The 16,272-nt window shown below is 48.7% G+C and overlaps 1 protein-coding gene across 1 annotated transcript in view; it reads left to right on the forward strand.

Annotated features, from left to right (window-relative positions):
- SEC31B (SEC31 homolog B, COPII coat complex component) overlaps positions 1 to 16,272 on the forward strand; it is a 109,327-nt gene that overhangs the window by 52,245 nt on the left and 40,810 nt on the right. The window lies entirely within an intron of this gene.

The following is a 16,272-nucleotide window of genomic DNA, read 5'->3' on the forward strand; positions in this document are numbered from 1 at the left end:
GTTATACAACCTTGACCTCTGCCACAAAAACAGTAAAGCAGTGCTTTGGGAATGAGTCCCTTGGTTTTCCTACTGTCAGCCTTGACAACATTTCACCACTGGTGAGGACTAACAGAGAGAGGAGCTTTATTGGAGCACAACACTTTCTGAAGGAGGTGAGACCCAGAGATTGAAGGAAAGAGAAGTGTGACTAGAAGCAGTAACTCTACTGAGGGTGAATGCCGAAGCACACTTAGGAAAGAAGGCATCAGTCTGGTCAGGTGCTGCTGAGGGGAGTCAATGCGCAACAGCAAACTATTCTGGACATGCTACGTTCGTTTGTCACAACTGACAGAAGTCAAGCTTGCTAGAACCAGTGTTTTACTAAGTCATCCTTCTCAGACCTCCATCACCAGAGTACCCCAGAACACAGCCCACTGCAGCCTCTCTATACACTTTGAAATGTCAGCTGTTAAGCGGCCGCTGAAAACTGAGGCATAGCACAGGTAACAACTTGCCCAGAGTCAGGCAGTGCCTTGTATGATACATCTGCATTGAAAACAGACAACAGCATGGCATGCTTCTGGGGAGGGGAAGGGTGGTTACTCCCTACAACTCATCAGTGGTGAGATGGGGGAGTACCTTAATGAGGCGGGTGTCAAACTGTCCTGTGAAATGGGAACTTTCTGGTCAGGGATTGCTGGTGCCTCAGACCCCAGGGGACCGGGATGGCTCCCTGCTAGGTGCAGAAGAGGATCTCATATGAAGTGAGCTCTTCCCAAACCCCTAATTTATTTGATGACCTGCATCTGGTCTCAGAGTACAAATCAATAGTGATGTTGTGCTGTTTTTTAACACATGCAAAGTAGGAATAAGCTCTGTGTTTAGAGTACAAAGCACTAATTACACCACTCATGCCACACCAATAGAGAGGAGAAGGCAAGAAACCCCAGCGGCCACCACATTAGAAGAGATGAGTGTTCGTATTAATCCATTACTGAGTGGTATTTTCTGAAACGAGGTACTTCCGATAACCTTGTCATTACCTGCAGCCACCCTGAAAGTCCTCAGATTTCAGAAATACAGAAGAATGATCCAGGCCTCACTGTGGCATCAAGGTGAGCCAAGAGGAGCGTGTAACCCTCAGTGCAGCAGAAGGCACCGACTCGGAATGTGTTGTCCCTGCAGTTCCCTCTCTGACACAAGGATGGCGATACTGTTGCAGCTCTTTCTTCGTCCGACAAAAAGCACTGTGCTCTCTGTGCACGGCTCTTTTTATAGCACCGCAGGGCGTGCTGATGGATGATTGCATACGACAGGAGCCGCTCTCACAGCCTGTCTGTAGCTCTTGCTACGTCCGAAGCCTTGCACGCAGCTGCTGGAACAGCCCTACACGCCCATGGTTTGTAACCAGAGAAAGAACAAAGTGACTGCAGGAATTCTGTGTGGCCGGTTTCAGGGAGGCTTTTTATTACGCCTATTTAAATTCTGTATCAATGATTTGTAGGTGGCGATGCTCAGGGGACGTACCAGATCCTGCTCAGGACACAGGGGCTTCAAATTCCAGCTCAGCCTCTCAATGTGAGTTAATGTTTCTTCTTTCATGTAGCCCAGAGTTGAAGCCTCTACTTAGTCCATAAGCTTTTGGAGACAGTGAGCATCTCCTGGTGTGTGTTGTTTGGCACCTGGCACAACACAGGCCTTGGCAGACTTCACACATTATCTTAATAGTCAGTATCAAAGTCTTCATATAAATTATATTACCAGAATGCTCCCTTGGCCTTGGTGATAGACCACACGTGATAAGAAGTTATGGAGGAAACTGTGTGTATGAACGTGTGTATGTCTGTGTGTATAAAACCACTTTCTGAGTTTGGCGTGACTGAAAGGTGTTAACACCTGTGTTGTGAGCAGAGGTGACCGCCCTCCAAGCATACCTCAAACACTGCACCTCAGACACAACGTGTATACCACCTCTAATTCCTGCTCAATCTGTCTTCTGTGTGAGAAGGAATCATCTTCTGGGCTTGGATCCCAAAGGGCATTTTTTTTGCAATAGTGGTGGTCCTCTGCAGAGAACAACTCCTTAGGGAATGGGGCTAATAGCACACTGACACTTGAGGATGAACTGGTACCTTTGTTGGAAGTATCTACAAAAGGATACTTGTTGTACCTAGTCCTTACCTATTTTTAATTGTCAACTGGGAACATCACTGGAATTAGGAGGTCTCAGTTCACAAAGGAAACTACGCTGGCCAAGAAAAATCCTGTCAACGAGATTTTAAACTGTTGAGGACTTGGGGGGGGGGAAGGATGAGGAGAGGGAGCAGGGTTGTCCTTTTTCCACAAATTATATGAGAACCATGAATACTGCTCCTCCTGGTATTACGAGCACTAACTTGCCGTCTTACAAGGCAGAAAAGCAAACCCTCTGTGCACCTCCCCTCCAATGGCATGTTTTTCCAGCTTTGTTGGGCTCCAAGGAGCAGACCTGAGTGAGAGCATATTTCACTTGTGTATTCCTTTTCTTGATCAAGATATCAGCCAGTCATCCAAAAGACCTGGTATTTCTCACTGTACTTCTCCAGATCAGCCTCATGCCTTCTGCATCCGCCTGCCTCAGCTTAGCCGACCCAAGCCAACGCTGTACAGAATCATTCTGGTGACACCAGGCATTCTGAAGCAACAGTGAAGCTCTGTTCCTCATCTGCCAGCCAGTTTCTAATCCAGGCCCTGCTATTTTTATCCTGTTAGGATTTCTTCACTCCCTTAATAAATATATTCTGTGGCACTCTATCAAATATCTGGCCAAAGGAAGAGCAGTTTGAAATAATTTCTAGTGATACTGGCACAGAAGACAACTGACTAATCAAATTACATCTTGTTCACCAAGCTGACTTGAAAAACAATTCTTTTCTCAAAGAAAAGATCTGGGCATCAGGATTCTGTCAGCATTTCCACCAAACTAGCACTCTCTCTCCCTTCTCTCCAAAAGCAGTTGCACTGATGATGTAGAAAGGGGGAGTTTCACAAAGTCCTACCACGACCACCATCTTACCCACATTTATCACAAAGAAAGGACCTCCTTCAGTGACCCAACAACAGCAACATTCCCCACTGCCATGTTCTCTCACGGCCCAGCCCCAGTGCGTACTTCGTGTTCTGATGAAGATCTGAGTGGCCAGGAGACATTCCTGAGGCTTCATTTGTGCTGAGTAAAAGCACACAGTCAAAATGCAATAAGCTCTGTAATAATGAGAAGGTGTCCTCAAACATATCATTTGTAACATCAGCTAAATAATTATTTGGAGCTGTTCTTCCTCCCCCTCAGCTGAGTTACCTTGAGTGGACAAAGGCCAAAATTTCCAAACTACTCTAGCATGGTGGAAACTGTCTCTCTGAAAACTGAGCCCTTTACAGTATCTTTGGTAGGATTCCCAAAATCGCCTTCAGACATTTGGCATATGTAAACCTTGGAGTGGTTCACCATGTCCTCTGTTCAGGACTAAGATGGTGGATCGCTCTCACATTCAAACAAATATGCTAAGAGATTTCTTTCAGGTATTGGGCTCAACTGCACATCTTGGACAGCTTGTACTGAAACTAACACCAGCTTGTAACTCCTCAGCTGAAGAAAACTGGACCAGCCCTTTACAAGGAGGCAGACTGAGCCTCAGCTGTGCCTCCTTCCCACTTCCAGGTGTGGGGAGTGAGATGCTGGGGGATGGAGGGCAGCTCAGCCGTGAGGCTCTGCTATAAAAGGGACCTGCTGGGTCAAGAGCCTCCAGAAGGTTACCTGGTAGCTGAGCTGGGAGTGAGAATGTGTAGGCTGCTGCTGATATGATGCACTAGGGGAACAATAGGCTTACAGCAAAACTCGGAGTGTGTATCTAGAGATTTAACTTCCTAACTTTGATTGCGGTTAGGCAGCTGTTGAAAGCTAATTAGACAGCTACTAGAGAGAAGAGATGTATTTGGAAACTACTTTTTATGGTTGGTATCATGTAAGGGAAGGGGAGCATAGCAATGCCTTGTTCTCAGGAGAGAAAATGTAATTTTTCTGAGAGTTGCCTTCTGCAATTCCTCTTAGTTTCCAGCTGTCCTCTGCTCTGGAAGGAGTGAAGGAGAAGGTCTAAGACAAATAAGATTCAGAACCAGAAGTGATTCTGAGACTCTAGAGCCTGTAAGTATTTCTGAAATTCTAGAATATCCTGTGTTTGGGGGAAGGAGTGACCTGGCATCCCAGGCCTTATTTACAATGAGGACTTTGAAATTTTCCCTCCTAATGATGATGTAGTACTCTGACCTATTATATGTCAGTCTCTGTTTATTGCTGGGATGCCACCCGTCTTCAAGCATGTGTGTTGGTTCTGGGGATGCAGCTGCCCTCTGAAATGCTTTGTGTCTTCTCCCAGAGGTCTGCGTGAGCTTTGTTTCTAGTGTCTTTGAGCAATTCAATGTGGATCTGTAGGCTTTACACCAGAGCAGCTCTGACGTGGAGTCTCTTTGGCTAAGCCAGGGTACTTCTTAGTTGGTGACCTCACAGATCTTGGGTTGCAAGGTAGAGCTTAGGCAGTGTTATCTGAGGAGCTAGGCCACCCTGTGTTGAGGTTTGTCCTTGAGCTGCTATCTTGGTTAGGTGATTTTAGACTAGGGGATGTTTGTGTGCTAGCAGTGTCTGACCAGTTCATTTCACTTAGGTAACCCCTGTGCTTCTGTCGTGTCAGAGTGAGGGTTATGCATCAATCAGCTGGTTTCTGTGTCGATTGATATCGTTCTTATCAGTCATTAAGTTTACTGTTCTTTGGCTTCTGTGGTCAGCAAGAGATTCAGCAACTCTCTGGCCTCGCTGTTTGCAGACAAATAGAAAATCTGGCACTTGAGTTAGTGTGACCATGTCCCTGTGGTGGTTGGCAGGCTGTCCTGTTTGAGGTAGTTACAAATGTTTGATCTTCAAACAATGTCCATAGGGAATCTTACTACATTTGAACAGCTCTCATCTCCTTTGATATCTGAAGAGCAGATATCATAGCTGAAAGGTTTCCAGTGGCTATATTTTCCTTGCTGTTTCATCACTGAGTAAATAAAGTAATAGCAAACTTTTATATTGCTTAATTTATTTTCAAGTATCCTCATCTGTAGTTGATTTATTTTCTCTACCTGCAAAATGCTCAGGTTTTGAAGGTTCATTGAAGTGGGGATTGTTCCTTCTCACGAAGAAGGATCAAGAGGGCACAGCAAAGGTTAACCTATGGGTCAATGGTAGAGTGTGGATGAGCATCCAAACTCCCTGAGTCCCAATCCAGTATATGTTTTATGCATCAGGTTGGGGGGGGTGGAACAAAACACTTTGATCCTCATGAGAATGAGGGAGGCCAGGGGAAGTAGTGGAGGAGCTGGTATGTTTACCTTATTGCATGTGGGGCCACACCAGAGACACTTCTCTGGGGCGAGGGAGTGTGTGTCCCTGGAGTTTGAGTAGGCGTTGTGTTACTTGATTACCTGATACACATTCCTTCATCCACTCTATCTGCACTGTAATTAATTTAGCTGCTAAACTGATGGGATTTAATCCTGAGGTTCTTGCGGCTTCTCTCTAGTAACTCCGGTAAAGCAGCCTTGGGAACTCCCACTTGATTCTCTGTATCTTTCTAAGTGCCGCTCTTCCAGACAAAAGTAGCATCTGCTTGTGTTCCCAAATGCTGGCAGAGCAGTTTGGAAGCCTCAGTGGGTACAGGAGCCAGAGCATCTTAAAATCATTAAGGCTGGAAGAGACCTCTGAGGCTAACTAGTCCAACCACTAAGCCATGCTCACTAACCATGTCCCTCAGTCCCATATCTCCATGTTTCTTAAACACTTTTGGGGATGGTGGCTTCACTGCTTGCTGATGCAAGGGGGAGGCAGACAGAAAAGCACACTGCTTTCTGAAGTAGGAAGGTTTCTGCTTGAAACATGGGGATTTGATAACAATTTGGCACTGAGAGAAAGGAACTGGAAGGAAGTTCCTTTAGGCTTACAGCTGCTGACATTCTACAGACTTTCCTTGAAGTCTGAGGTAGAGGTGGAAGTGTCAAAGCAAAGCAAAATTTTTGGGACTATCTCAGCACAGTTTACATCACCTGTGTTTCACAAAGATGAAAGAGATAAAAGGGGGGAAAAAAAGGAAAACAAGCTTTGAGAACTATGAGTGAGTGAAAATTCATGACTAATACCATTAAAGCAGAGCTGAGCTAGCTCACTTTGCGCTCTATCTTCACTCACACCCAGTTTGGTTTGTTTTACTTGGGAGCTAAATGAATCCAATGGCTGCAGGCAGTGCATGAGCTCATGAAGTCCCACAAGCTGGGGGTCTTCTCCTGCTCCCAGGTGAGGTGCTGGGCACAGAACTGAAGTGCTTTGTGGTCTGCCCAAGGTGGGAGCTGGAGGCCAGCTGCTGACAGAAAATGTCTTCTGATTGCAGCTCATTGGGCTGCCAGCATCAGCTGCTTGAGCTGACAGCTCTCACAGCTGGGACTTAACAAGTGATGACAATGAAGGAGGGAAAAACAGCCTGTTGTGTCTTAGTAAATTGTGATGTTGCTCACATCTGTGTGCTGGGGCTGAAGGGTTTAGCAGAGATAACAGGAAACACATTTGCAGAAGCAGAAAGTTGTGCTTGAGTGCTGCTTCAGTGCAGTGTGTTAGTGCCATGTGGTGTGTGTGTGAAACTTCAGTGATCAGGGCTGGAATACCACTGGAAAATCTGGAAACACGTTTTGTCTGTCAAGGTGTTTATTTCATTAGTTTGATTGTTCCTGGCATGTTTTGGTTGGATGGTTCTGAGAACACAGCCCAGGAGTAGATATCAAGGGATCACATTTGGTTCTCAGCTTCACAATGAGTGCTTTGGGCTTGCTTCTTACAAGGTGCCTCTGTGCCTGCAACTGGATGTTGGGGTTCTGCCTCTTGGGTTGCAGGCTCTATATAGGGCCAGAGCTGCTTTTATGTGCAAGGCTGCATGACCTGGTTCAAGCCTTCAAGCACTTCTTTGGTAGTCATATTATCTCTAGCCTCTTATTTTTAATGACTGTTCTTTCAGTCTCTAGGCATCTGCTGCTGCCTGTGGTTAATCAGAGGATACTTTAGGTCTGACTCAATAAAGCTAGTTTGGTAGCAATAGTAATTCAAACAACTTGCATTCTTTATGCACGCATGGAGAAATCTGCTCCTTAAGTGGAGGTACAGACATGACAGCCCCAGAGAGATGATAGGAACACTGATTACCTGGAGGCAAATCCAGGTGGAGGCTAGCAAGGTAAAAATGTTGCTGCTATGTTTTTGGGGGTAATGCAACTTGCAACATGTGGTTGTTGTTCCACGTTAGAAATGCCAATTCTGCATAGTCTCTCTAGACATTGGTGGCAGCTGTGGTCCTCAGCTGAACACTGAAGCATGAGATGTGTAGGTGATGGAGCAGCACGGTTAGCAACCTCTCACTTGGAACCCTCTCCCTTTGACTGCTGTGAGCAGTGGCAAGGGTTTCACATGGTTTTCCATGAACTGCTTCATGCAGATGGCTTGTTTGGCCAAAGAAGCTGTCTGAACTAACAGTTGCAGTTCTGACTGCATCTGCAAGGCACACCACCAAGGTCTGAGTGCTGTACCTTCTTTAATGTCATTTCCAAGCAGGTGTTATAATTTCCTTTTTTGTTGCTAGGGGAAGACAGATTACAGCTGTTATTTCTTACAGTATCTTCTGTTAGCTGTTGTTACTAATAACAGCTTTGGATTCTATTAATAATAACAGGCAACTAATCACAGAACATGTTCACTTAATGATTTGTGTACTCACTCACACTCACTGTTGTTGTTCAGCTGGAGCTGGGAGGCCGACCCCAGTGTGCATGCTTGGAAGCAGGAGGTCATCCTGACACACAAGTGGCTTCTGGGTAGGAGTTAAATTCCTTCAGAGGGCACTTCATTTCATCAGGTGCATATATAACTCCATACTGTTCACTTGCATGCAGCAGCCAGTGCTCTCGTGGGTGTGATCTGAGTTATACAACCTGCTGAAGATGCTAATGTGTGCTGGCAGCCTTGTTCAACATCAGGCACTGGAGCCTATCAGTTTTTCTAAACTCATCAGGATTACCATTCTTCAGAGCTTATCACTCCTTGGAAAGCTTTCACTTAATATCTTCTTAGGACATATCTTTCTTATCTTTGCCCGGTCATGTTTCCTGGCAACCATTTCTCCATTCAAATCTATAGAAACATATAGGATTTAAATGCAAACTTGCACAAGGGGTTTTTATGATTCTGGGAGGCATAACTTTACTAGGTTGGTGAAAGGCAAATTTATTTGGCCAGTAGGATTGATTAGGGGAGCTTACAATCCATCTGAAATGAACTCTGTGTTGTTGGTACCTGGAAATGCCCCAAGCCTTCAGACTGAAATGAGCAGCAGCATTGCTCCAAACAGGCAAGGCATGCACCTACAGACACAACAACGTATCACAATCAGCCCTTGCAGCACAGGCTTGTTGCCAAGATGCATGCCCTTGGCAGAGTATGTGATCCTGTGGTGAGAGGCATGCTTGAGCAATTTAGGAATAAGCTGGGTCTATAGGCAGTTGGTTCAGTACTTGGGCATGTCAATGCTATCATCTTCATGCAGATGTGAACACAAGTCCAGGTGGACCACTGTGTTATTGTGAGAATAATGGGAAAAGGAAAATCTGAAAAAACTGTTAGCTTGCTCTGAACTCTCACCTGAAGTGTGGTATGGTGGAGTAACTGTCCCTGGAGGTGTTCAAGGAAAAGGGTGGATGTGGCACTGGGAGACATGGTTAGTGGGTACGGTGGCGATGGACTGATGGTTGCACTAGATGATCTCAGGTCTTTTCCAACCTTAACAATTCAGTGATTCTATTCTGTGACCACTTCTGTGTTTTTGTTTTTTTGTGATATCCATAGACTTCTGTCTCAGGAGTTCCTCACGGGCTCCAGAGGGTTAGGAGGAGCACTGACTGCAGCTAGCAAATTGCATACCTGCTTTACGTGGGAACCTGGCAGTGCAGGATGGCCCAGACCCTCAGCAGAGAGCTTCCTGGGATCTCAGCCATATGGCATGCTGCACTGGTTACTCCTGAAGAGGTTCACTTGGGGCTTTCCTATACATGTGGTTAACAAGACAGTCTACTTCCACAGCTTTCAATTAGTGTGGCTGCTCTGTGGGCGGCACTGGCTCAGTCTGGCAGCTTTGCCAATGGTCTCAGTTGGCTTCTCTTACTTTTGCATGCATGGCTCTGGGTCTCCTGCTGCTGATGGAGGAAACACCTTTTCTGGCAGCACAGGAAGGGGTTCTGGAGAAATTTGGGCTGTAGGTAGTGTACAGCTGGCATGTCTGAATGTAATGCCAGTCAGTGAGCTGGGAGAGAGAACTGCTATCATCTTGAATGTCTGCAGGGGAGGAAAGGGTGAGTGTTCTGAAACTTCCTATTCCAGCTGTGTCTTTTCCCCTCCATGGAGTGTGAGCCTCCAAGAGGCTCCTGCCCTGAGCAAGTGGCTGGGGATGTGGGTAAATGGCTGCTTGTAATGGGGAAGTCCATGTGCTACCAAAGAGTCTTCTGCCCACCCTGCAGAGAGCCATGCCCTGGCCTGCTGTGGCAGGACTCAAGCAGTCATGAGGAGAGGAGGAACCGGAGGTCTGATCTGGATGCTCTGACTCACTGCTCAGCTGGGCAGGAAGCATGGGGGGACTCAACTAGTGTGAGCAGGAAAACAGCAGGAGCTGGGTTTTTGAGGAGGAATTGGAACAAAGAAACCTTTGTGCTTCTTCCAGGCATGTGGTGGGGAAAAGGAACGGTTTCAGACCTGTTTTATTGTGGTGAAAATTGAGAGGGTTGTGCTGCCATGCATGGCACTAGCTGTGCAGGTAGCTCTCGAGGTGGTGGGGAAGTCAGTGTGCAGGGTGACACGTGTTGCTCTTCTTTACACTGCTGGCATTTTGTGGTAGGTTCTGAAAGCATTCAGAAATACCAAACAGACAAATTAAACATGGGTGATGGTTTGTGCTCATGTGACAAAAGGCATAAACCAGCAGGAAAGTGTGTAAAGGTGTCATTGAGCTGCTGACGGTGGGTTTAAGTGCTGAAATAGGCAATGCTGGTTGTTTCATGAAGCCAAGTTCCTCATCCAATTACAGAGCTCTGGGAAATCAGATGCACATGTAGCCCTTACAGACAGACCCTGCTTTGCATGAGCTTTGAGATTTGCAATGCCACGCATCTCACTTCTGTTTGTCTCTATGATTGACCTGTTGGCAGTGCATTGTGCCACTTACTGTCTATCATGTTCTTAACTGGAATTAGCCACCCCCTTCTCCCAGTGGCTCAATCATAGCTCTCCAGCAGCTCAGTTCCTTCTTGCCCTCTGCTGCCAACGTACCCTGCAATCACTCTTGCAATAAGAACTGGTGTCCCATCTCCCCGCAGAGATCTGCCTAGCCTCTCAAACAATGGAAAAACTATTTCCAAACACAGGAGGAAAGAGGGAAATTTTTTTCAGCAGCTGTAAAGTTCAGCTTTTCCTGGAAGGTGCTCTATCAGTGTCAGGAGTCTCAGTGATTTTCACTGATGATGGGGGGATTATATTTAAACTGAAGGAGCAAAGGGATTATTTTTAAGCTTACCACACTGAATGAGCACTGCCATCATTTTTCCTGCACTGAGTCCCCCTTCTCATGATCACAAACAGCTCCTTTCCCCTCAGTAGTCCTTTTACAGAGGGGAACCAACTGCATTTAATAGGCCAGTGTGCTATGAAGTGGGTTTGTGTGTGAGATCCAATGCTTAATCCAAGCCTAGTAAATATATACTGTTTGATGTGCTTTGAGCAGTCTTTTGAATGTGAGCATGGCAATGAACAGCAAAAGCGTCTGTAAGTATGTGTGCTACTGCCCTTTGTGCTGAGCTGGTGACACGAGGCCAGGCACCTGACCTGCCCCCCACATGCCAGAGAGGATCAGAGGCCACCAGTGCTGACACTGTATGCTGCGCCCAGGCAAACATTTGGGTTAGAAATATCCATATTCTCTGGCCATGTGGAATGGAGATGTATCACTGTTGTGTAACTGGAGGGCAAAGAGACAGTCCCCAGCTCTCACGCAGCTCAGGGTCTGCCTGCAGCGTGGTTCAGCACTGTGCTGCTGGGCTGTCAGGGGGCAGAGCTGAAGGCCCTGTCAGCCTCACAGCAACACAGGCAGCTCAACCCCAAGTGGGACAGTGCAACGGCCATCAGTGTGCCCAACCAAAGCCTGCCTTCTCTGTGCTAGACACTAGATGTCAAGGCTCTCTTCCAGAGACCACAGCAGAAAATCTGAGAAGCAGGAAAGCATCACCTGTGCCAGTTGCAGGAGGATTAGGTGACCTGCCTGGTGTGTATGAGAAGCCAATAGCACAGCGAGAAGTAAATGCATGATGAGTGACTCAGGCTCTGGGCTGGCCCAGCCCAAGGGGTGTGAACCTGTGTCACCTCCTGAGCAGCTCTGTGCCACTCAGGGGACCTCTTGCCATCATCCCATCAGGACTGATGTGCTGCCAGGAACAGCATCCTGAAGAAGAAAATGAATAGAAGAAAAAAATGTTTTGCTGCTGTGTCGATGTGTTCTGGTTTGGATATTTTCAAAATGGAATGTTTTTGGCCTTTGCTTGAAAAAGGTTTTTCATCTGTATTTGTGTGCAAGAGTGTTGATTATATGCATTATAATGGAAGGAGTCCAAATTGAAAAGAAATAAAACACTAAGAGAGACAACGACCTGGAGAAAAAACAACACCAGAAAGCTGGGAGATCCCAGCTCTCTGTCTGCAGATAGATCTGAAAAGACCATGGTTTTTTTCTTTGATTCTCAGGTTTGCCCTGAATCCAGGTGGAAGCTAATACTGGTATAGCTGACTTCTGCAAAGAGAAAATGTATTTTTGGTGCTCTCTTCATACGCCCCCTAATGCTCTGCCTGCACATGCCACAGCCAAAAAGGAATTGGAGAGAGACAAAGAAAATTTTCATAAACACAGAAAATAAATCCCACATACGCATTAAACCAAAGTTGGAATGTTGTTAGCAGTGCTTTTACAGGGCCTTGATATTTCCTGAGTACTTTCATGGGTCCACAATTTCTTCCACCACATCAGTCCCAGCCCATTGTGTGCTGATTAGCTCAAAGAGCACATTTGCATTTATGGGTTTGAGATGAGTTCATGGGTCAGGAGCAGCACACTGAGCTCCATCCCCCAAAGATGGGATATTCATTGTGTGCCATCAGACACCGTGGTAATTTTGGGTGTGCAGTTGCTGGAGGGCACAGCCCTGAACTTGGCAGCCTGCTATAGAGCTCCTTACTGTGAGTCTCAACCCTCCCCTCGCTGCATGTGCTGATGCAGGCTGCCCATTGGCAACGTTTCCCAGTTTATCACCTCCTGCGTTAAAAGAACTCTTATCAGTCAAGCTCAGCTCTGCTTTTCCAATTTCCAGTAATTCCTGGGGTGTTTTGAACCCCCTCAGCCCCCAGACAAGGACGGTGAGCCACAGCCACTGCTCTCAGGCTGACATAGCTCACTCTGCATTCTCGGGACACTGCTGGGGGCTGAGGGCTCCCACCGCCTACACCCAGGAGTGGGGCCCATTGCACCAGCCTCATCCAACCCAGTGGAGGCATCTGGGTATGAAAGCAGAGAGGCAGCACTTGGAGGTGATTCACCCTTTTCCAAACCCGGTATCTTGGGCTGCTGCTGTGAGTCAGCCTAGGAACCGCCTCCCTGTCTCTCTCAGCTATAAAAGATGCTTATTTAACCTATGTGGATCTCACGCATCACTTTAAAATTGCTGAAGTGGGTTGAAACCTGCCCCCGCCATCTTTGCCTGTGACAAGAGATACTTCAGCCCTTGGTTGGGTTGGAGGAATTTTGGCCAGAGGGGAATTCAGGACAGGTGAGCACAGCATGGCCTGACATCCTCACCTGCTGGAGGTGGGAGGGCCTAGGATCCTCTGTCACAGCTGTAACATCCCAGGTCTTTGACATTAATTACCTTGCTTTTCCAATGATGCACTTCCTGGTGGTCACCCAGGAGCAATGCATCTCAGCGTCATTTCTTTGGGATTCGGGGTCAGGCTGGTGATCAAATGGCAGCTAAATAGCTGGTACCTAGATCATCGCTGCCTAACCCAGCAGACTGCAAAGACAGAAGCACAGCGTTACGGCCGCGTGAGTCCCCCCACGTTTCTGGCTGTGACAAGACCTGCAGCAGGCGTCACCAGCACTGTGCCACGAGGTAACCTCTGCTCATGTGTAACGACAGCACAGCGTGGGTGCACGGGTGCCTGGAGCAGGGCGGGCAGCACTGCTGACAGAGCACAGAACGGCAGGGTTTTGCAAAAAGCTATTTTAGGAGAACCGAAAGAAACAAACCACGTGGGACGAGCAGATGTGTTTGTTACAGTGCCAAACCGGCATGCCGCAGCTGTTGTCGCTCCCATTATGAAATCCTGCTTGTTCTGCAAAGCGCTATGGTTATCCGTATAGCTTAGTGAGAAAAGGTTGCCGCAGTGAACAATTCCCAGCAGAGGGTCGTATTTAGCGACGGCAGCGCTCAGTGACAAAGCGTCCGGAGCCCCGCGCCCCGCCCGTTCGTGCCGCAGCCGGGTGCGGGCGGGGCCCGGGGCGCGGCGGGCGGCCCCGCAAGCAGAGCAGAAACGCGGAGGCCGGGCCGCGGATTGGGCCAGGCGGGATCACACAAGGCAGGCGAGCCGCCGATTGGCCCTGCGCGGGTCAGGAGCTGCGGGCTGCTGTAAACAGCCGGGGCCGACACGCTCCGGGAGGCCGTGGGCTGACCGACAGTAACCTCCAGGCAAACTCAGCCTGCCCCCCCCACCCCCTCCCTCCCTTTTATTTATTTCTTTTTTGTGCACCGTCAGCCGTTGCGGCTGTGCCCAGCCAATGGGGCTCCGCGAGCCGGGGGCCGAGCGGCCTGGCGCCGGGCCGCGGTGCAGGGGGAGGGTCGCCGCATCCACGTGTCCGCCGGTCTGCCCGGTGCCCACGGCCCCCGGATGCGAAGAGAGAGGCGGGGATGGAAGGGGCCGTGCCCGCAGCCCCACCTGTCCGCCCGCAGGCTGCGGCACTCGTTCGCTCGCTCCCTCCCTCCCTCCCGTCGGTTGGTGCGAACAAGCGATCGCTTGTTTCCCTGCCCTCCCTTCCCAGCAGCGCCTTAACCCATCCCTGCCCCGGTGTGGGGGGAGAACCGCAGAGAAGCAGCGTTGGGGTGCACCGGGATGGCACCCCTAATTCATAGATTACACAGGGAACAGGAATCGAGAAACGCTTCCAGGCAGCGAGCTCGGTGCTGAGCTGGCAGCGCTGCGGGGCTCGATAGTGCCGGAAAGCATATTTTGGGCAGGGGATTTAATGACAGCCTTGGAGAAAGAGGGAGAGGCAGAGATCTGAGCTCTGCTCTCGTGAAACGCAGGCAGAGGGGGATCATTAACTTTATTTTTAGGCTTGGCTGAATAATCGGGGTTGGAGGTGGGCTTTCTGCCTCGCTTGTTTTCAAAGGGCTCGTGCTGAATCAGAAGAGCGCTGCTTACCGCAAGCAGCAGCTCCTCGCCCCTCTCGCCCCATCCCCCCCCCCGGGGCTGAGCGCTGCGGCCGGAGCTCAGCGTGGAGGCACAGCGGGGCCCCTCGGGCCGCGTTCCGCACGCTGCTCGGTGCTGCGCGAGCCCGCGTCCCAAGCTTGCGAGCTGGGGGCCACGCGACTGAAGGGTGTTTGGGCGAGGCGGGGAGGGGGAGCGTACAGCGATTAAAGTGACACTTGGTGCGGGGATTCCCCCTTTTTTCTCTTACTTCCCCTCCAGCTTGGAAAGATCCGGCAGCGGGAGGAAAATTCCCCCGGCCGAGGTGAATGAACTCGTGTGACGCGGGGCCGGGCTGCCGGTATTACGTGTTGTGCCGCATGCACGGCCGCTGGCACCGGGCCCGGCTGGGTAATCGGCAGTAACCCGGGCAGCCGTGCCGGGACGGATCGGTGAGCCGCTCTCTCAGAGCCCTTACACAGGCACGGGGCGATCACCCGTTTCCCGCCACCGCCGCGAGGGAGCAGGGCTGGCGTCGGTAACTCCCAGCCCGCGCGTCGCGGAGTATCTCGCGTTGGAAGGGGCCCATGAGGACCAGCTCGGCCAAAAGCTTGTGTGACTGTGTGCCCCCTGAGTTGCTGAGCCTCTCCCGGTACCCCGTTGAGAGCCAGACAGGTCTTCAAAGTAACATTTTTATTATGAACAAATAAAATTCCAGATCAGCACAACCAGATGTCTGTTTCCGTATTAGTAGAAATTATTTCAAAAAGGTTTTTTTCTTTGTTTGTTTTCCAGTACACAAAACAGAGAGATACTACTATGCAGAAATTCCTAAGCTGTGAAAAATCGTATCCTACTCTCAACAGTGACAGAGCTCAGACAGCACACAGGTTCAGCTCTCCGGTCCTTCCCCGAGCACCCAACGCTTGCTCTCTCCATGACACCACTGGGACTGGGAAAATGCTTCCTCCAGCATCAGTGTGCACGTGGTGTGCTGCTGCCTCCTTCCCACTCCCTGCAGGCAGCGTGCAGCCCCGAGCAGGGAACTCACTTCCACCTCTCACAGACTCATTTAATCACTAAACATACAGACGACGCATCCAGGATACAAACATGCCACCAAAAATATATATATATATATATTTATAGGTGTATATATAGATATATATATATATCAAAGGTCTACCTAAAATGTTGTACCTGTTTCTTAATCTAACAAAAATTTCTAACTCAAGTACATTCAAAATCACCTGCACCCACAGTTCAATGTAGGCAATTAAATAATTAAGAAACCCCTCAAATGTTCGTTATTCAGCAAAAAAACAACAAAAACAAAAAAAACCAACCAAAACAAAATCCCAAAAAAAACAACAAAACGAAAAACAGCAGACAGCTGTCAATACTTCTATGTATACTAAAGAAAGATTTAAGGCACCCAGAGATATTTGCCAATCCACCTTGAAAGTGACTGGGCAAACACCAGGACTGTTTGGTTACTGTTCCTCAGCTTCCACCCTAATTCCAGATTCTGGACCCAAATCAGCACTTGAAATTCAGAAGGAACCCTTGGTGAAGGCAGCCCACCGTGGTAGAGCTAAGAGTGTTTCTCCCCTTTGACCCCGACGGAGCAATGGGGCTGTAAGGATGCTGCCTCCAGCCCTCTGCCGCTACCTGCAGCACGCTGGGAG

Source organism: Cyrtonyx montezumae, unplaced genomic scaffold, assembly GCF_038088225.1.
Source record: "Cyrtonyx montezumae isolate F1298 unplaced genomic scaffold, pur_monq_1.0 scaffold_4, whole genome shotgun sequence".
Classification (NCBI taxonomy): Eukaryota; Metazoa; Chordata; class Aves; order Galliformes; family Odontophoridae; genus Cyrtonyx; species Cyrtonyx montezumae.